This window comes from Melospiza melodia, chromosome 5 (genome assembly GCF_035770615.1).
Source record: "Melospiza melodia melodia isolate bMelMel2 chromosome 5, bMelMel2.pri, whole genome shotgun sequence".
Taxonomy (NCBI): domain Eukaryota; kingdom Metazoa; phylum Chordata; class Aves; order Passeriformes; family Passerellidae; genus Melospiza; species Melospiza melodia.
This window is the reverse complement of record NC_086198.1, coordinates 84,730,955-84,736,954: the sequence shown is the minus strand read 5'-3', so window position 1 is coordinate 84,736,954 and position 6,000 is coordinate 84,730,955.

The window sequence follows — 6,000 nt, the reverse complement described above, 5'->3', positions numbered from 1 at the left end:
CCAAACTTAAACACATCATAAAGAGATTAGGTCAGATGGTGTTGCCATCTTATGACAAAGGTTCCATACCATCTCAGCAATTTCTCATAGGCACTCCTCACAGCACTGACACCTCCTTCTAAACAGCTCATACAACAAACTCCAACCCTCTCCTCACCCAGCTGACCCACTCTTTTATAGCACTCTTCTTCTTCTTACTGGACACAGCTGTGGCCTATTAAGGGCAGGCCTGCTCCTAATCTTTGGTGATTAGTTCAGCAGCAAATCCTCAGGTGTGAGACTACCTTCTGCACTATTTTCTTACATTCTATCCCCCCACAGGATGGGATCTCTCCCACTAGATCAAGTTGCTCAAAACCCTTTCCAGCCTGGCCTTGAACACTTTCAGGGATGGAGCATCCACAGTTTTGTTGTGTAACCTCTGTCCCAGAACAGCTCTGGGAGAATCAACTTTGCCCTCCATTGTATAAATGATCAGGAAGCTAACATGAGGACATAGGCCGGACAAATATTGAAATATTTTTGCAGCTTGTATCTCAGTTAATTCCTAGATCCTGATAAACTGAGCTGCATAGAGGTGACATGTGCCAGCTACTGAAAAAGAAAGAACAATTTTAAGACTAACCATCAGTGTAAGACCTGAATGTAAAGCACTTATTTTTCATCTTGTTCTTTCCCCATTTGTAAAATGTGAGACAATACTTAGCATCCTGGGTCTTAGAAAATCACATTAAATAAGAAGCATGAAGCATTCTCCTCAAAGTAAAAACAAAATATTATTACTTTTTCACCTTTTCCTGCCTTTCAAATGCCAAAAATAAGAAAGTCTTGATCAAGGGCAATAGCTTGATGTTACACTGCAAGAGGTAAAGAACATATGTCCTTTGTAGGAATAGAAAAGTACAAAGCCAACAACCCGTCTTGTTTATATATTCAGTCTTCCTGTCTTTTGTGAACAGCTGCAAATTGCAAGCATTGTATATAAAGGTAAAACAACTTGTTTTTAATCTAAGCATCAGAGCTATGTGATTTTTCCCACTGGCAAGTTAGACTTTACACATGACTTTTTCTTATTGTAGATACTTTTCATTAAAAAAAAATAAATGTCAGAAGCAGGTTAGTGCAGTGAACTTCTTGCAATTAGAGTGTTTTAAGGGACCTCTAACAAAAATTTTGAATCTATGTTATATTTAGGATGAGAGGAAATGGCATCAAGTTGCTCCAGGGGAGATATAGATGGATATTAGGAAAAATATTTCAGTGGGACAGGCTGCCCAGGGAAATCGCTGAGTCCACCACTCTGGGGATATTGAGGAGTGTAAATGCACCTGGACATGGGTCTGTGGTGAACTTGGGAGTTATAAATTAATAGCTGGACTCAATGATCTTAGAGGTCTTTTCTAACCAAGATGTTTCCGTGATATAGTAGGAGTCCTAGTAAAATATCTGTATTGTATTTGAATATCTGTATATAGGCCTTGCCCTGATAAGCCCTGGTTGTTCTTGATGGGCTGCAGCTGTGGTGTCCTTAATTGGGCTGCAGCTGTAGCTAGTGAAGATAACTGTGATAAAAGGGGGTGGGCTTGGCCACTTAGGGAGCAGCTGGAAGGAGCCCTGACTAAGAAGCAAAAGAAGAAGAAGAACTGCCCCCCAAGAAATATCACCAAGAAGGTATGGGGGTTTAGAAATATGAAATACAATGAGATAACAACACTGTGATTCCATGATCTTGTGGGAATGAAATGTCAACTTCCTACATTAATGTTGTCTGAAAACTTTTGACCTACTCCAGCTCAGGCTGTGCCCTTCTAAGTCAAGGTTAATTTGGACTGCACCTAAAATAGGCTGGTGCTCCATGAAATTAAATAGTCCTGAGATACTCATCTAAGAGAGACTGTTTCTTCTTTGTTTCCTTCTTCTTTGAGGAAAGGGAGGAGGCAGTGACTTGCTGCTGGTGCTACAGGGCTCCACATCAGCACCACCCCAGCATTTCAAAGAGGTGTGGTTTTGTTCCCATCTTCTGCTGCTCTTTCTCACAGAATTTCTCTGGGGATGGGGGAGCATTTAATCAAATTTATCAGTGGGATCACATAAAACATAGCATAAGCTGGACAACACCACAAGAAGTGGTTAAAATTAAAATACAACACGAAAATTCAATGTGAAATGTGTATGGGTCCACATTTTTGTATTTGAGTTTCAAATGAGTCAGTGCTCCAAAATGCAATGCTTATGGTTTATAACCTGTCTTTCTATGTAAATCAGGGGATTAGTCTTTCCCTGCTGCCCATAAAGAATTGGCAGTAATTGAGTGGTGAATTGGCACCACTGACCTGGTGTCTGCAGAGTTGTTACTCTCACATATTCTCAACCCACTCTTCTCTGGCTGCAATTACATCTGCACAATAACATTTTTCCTTCTTAGATATGTTGCCACAGAGGCATTACTACCATTCCTGATGGGCTCGGCCTTGCCCAGCAGCAGGTCCATCCTGGAGCCAGCTGCCATTGGCTCTGTGGAGCGTGGGAGAAGCACAGAAGCCACCCCAAACAGCCTCCCCACCACAAAAACCTGGCCACACAAGCCCAACACAGCTTCTCACCCTTTCCTTCAGCTTTATCTGTTAAAACCAATCTATGCAGCATCCTTTTACCTCTGTCCTGTAAGCTAATGAGTACAAAACAGAGTTTCTTTCTCTTCCCAGCTACAATTTTTTCAAGATATTTGGGAGCCTAATTTGGGTGATGGCTCAGTGTTGTGAAATTCAAACTGAGTTAAGCAGATAATTTAGAACTCTTTAAGTGAATTTTTTACAATTTCCTCTCAACATGAGAAACTTTCTCATATCCCTACCTGAAGTGTACTGTGTGTATATTAAGTATAAGGCCAGACACCAATTCCCAGTTACACTCTGCAGCACAGTAGACAAGCAGCCTGCATGATTTAGCCCCACACAAACTCTAATATCAAATGGTTTTTAAGTAATAGGTATATGCCATGAAACAAATTAATACATTATTATATTTATAGACCTCTCCATGTCACAAATGTTGTGGTGCAGATTTTGTTAGATAAGTAAGGCAACCATTCAGGTGTTCTTTCAGTAATGCCAGATTGCATTGCACTTCCTGTATCATGTCAGAGACTTGGCCATACCTGAATTTGTCTATCTACATAAATGTGATGGTGGATGTGAGACAAGAGTAACAAAAATGATCAAGGAACAATTGCCTGCATAGTTGTTGGGAGATTTTCTTGGAAAAAGTATCAAGAGAAATTGCAAGAAATGTGACAATGCTCATACAACCTGGATAATCAAAACCAGATAAAAATTAAGAGAAGAGAGCCTGGATTCTTTTGACTGGTTTAACTAAGCAGATAAACCAAATCTAAACTGCTTAGTTCTTCCATATTCCTAGAAATATAAGCCTGTGTGTCACTTACTAGACATATGCTCAATTTTTTAAAAAGAAACGTAAGAGCAAAAATACATCTCTGAAGAATAAAGGGTGTTGCTACCATAAGGCACTGGGAGAAACAGAAAAAAAACCTAGTCCCTAAAAACACCACTGAGGCCACAGCTGCTACATTTATGTGGATTCAGTAGTGGAAATATGGCTCTGGTTTTGTGACAGAAAAATATTTCCTGGTAAAACCGACAAAATTCCTGCTGTAATATGTGAACTGCACAACATTGTGCTTTTATGAGAAAATAAGCCATTGAGGAACCTGCAGTACACTCTTGTCTGTGCTCAATAGGCTAGACAGGGAAACAAGTGGTCTGTTTGATTTATGGTGTGCCTAAATCTTGAGGGGAAAAACTTCTGCACATCAAACCTCTGTTCAAAGGAGTGTTGCATGTAAACATAAGTGAGCCTGACATAAGGAATGTCTGTTGGTCCAAGGAAGTTGGAACAGATGTGATAAGCATTTTTACTCTCTTGTTTGTACTGTTTTTAACTTTAAACTATTAAAAAGGAGGGGCAAAAGCAAATCTAATTCAAAGATGAGACACAAAAATCATATCCATAGTGAACTTTAAATACACTGCTGCCTTGGTAATAGAATGGTCTCCAAATACAGTGAATTTCCTGCTGATACTTTGATTAGAAAAACACATTAGGAGTTCATTATTTCTAAGCAGGATTTTCTAACACTACTTGTTACATTCTGCTCTAGCTTTTGTCTGCATTTGCTGGTCAAGTCATCCTGTTTTTTATTTCTTTGGGAAATAACATTAAACATTTCTGTAACAGGTGTTATTTCAGTTTCAAAGAATGAATGTTTCCTATCCTGAAGATGTACACAGTACATCACTATAGACAAGCCTTCTCTGCTTTGTCATCCTTGATAAAATTTTGCTTATTTGGGATATGTTTTTATACCAAGCACATCTAACCCTAACAGAGGAAATATTCCACTGCTGGATAGTGACTATGTTCCTTTGACTGGCTGCCATGATATCTGGATACTATGATGACAGGCACGTTATAAATAGGCATAGATCTCCCTGCCTCTACCAGGCCATTTATCACTTTGTTTGGAAGACCTTCTAATTACTCTGCCAATGTAGGTGGTCACAGTAGCTGAAGGAGTTGCTTTAGGTAGACTGCCAAATATCTCATTTGTCTTGTCATCCTTCACATTAAGTGCCTATTTCTTGTAGGGTCATTTCTCTGTGCTCATTCTTCCTTGATAGCTCTGTTACCTTTGACACCATGGGGCACCTACTACTCCATAAGAAACTCCCACCCTTGGATTTCTGTGGCACCAGCTCACTGTTTCCTCATCTGGCTGACAGCATTAGAGAGTTAGTGCTGATGGATCCTTTATTTCTTCCCTGTCTCTGCTGGCATCTCTCAAGGCTCTGTCATTATTCCCCTGTCCCTCTTCCCAGTCACTCTCTGGATGTCTTTGCCAGCTGTCCTGGACCCACTTATTTCCCAGTATTAATGACTCTTAAATTCGATCTTCTGCCTGCAGCCTTGCCTCTGTGGTGTCTTGCAGGACCCCTCATGGCTTCCTTAGATGCTGCATGCACATGATATAAGGAGGAACGTGCAAGCGTCTTCATGGCAGCTTTGCTCTTTAACACCAATTTATGCACATGCCTTCTGGTTATTCTGACTATTCCTTTGGTTCTGTCTTCTTCCAAACACTTCCTTCTAAAATACTGTTTCCTCCATCATTGTTCTTCCCTTTACTCTGCCTAATTTTACCAAAATTCTTTTGCAATGGACTGAATTGAACTTGCTCTGACCTTTATTCTCCTCTGGTATTAGCTTCTGTTGTAATTTTTATGAAACTTGTTCCTTAAGGCAATTCCCTACCTCCTTTCTAAATCAGCAACTTTAGCATATGTGTATGCTAAAGTATTTTGAGACTAAATCTGAAAAATGTACAAGAGTTTATTTTTTTAAATATACTTTTAAGCCATTATGGTAAAAAACTTTGACACCATGAATATTTGTAACACTGTCAAAGATATTTACTTTATATCATGGCAGTAAATTGTGTCTCTGTGGCAATACTGTTTATATCTTCATGAACATGATATAAGATTTTCTATTGCAGTCTATTGTACAGTAATTTCTAATTCTTTTCTTCCAAAAATGGACAGCTGAAGCAAGCTGTAATATGGGAATGTTGCTTTCCAGACTGAAGCAAAGCTGGTTTCTCTACCTATTTCCCCCCAAAATTATGAAAGAACAGAGGTGAATTTTGAACCTGATAAACACAGAGTAGGGATGTATTCTCAGAGGCTACATCTGACAATTCTTCCAGTTCTGTGGCGGTTCCTGATACAGGAAATGTTTTATTTTACAAATTACTACAGTCACTGTATAAGATAGGCAGAGTTAATTCTGTTTTATGCAGTTATATAGCTTCATAGGAATGAAAACTATTGAATAAATTACTTATCTGACACACAAGTACATCTAGGCAGGTAAGAAGGAGTTTTGTAATTGGTGGTACTGAGTAAATGTTAGGCCATTTTA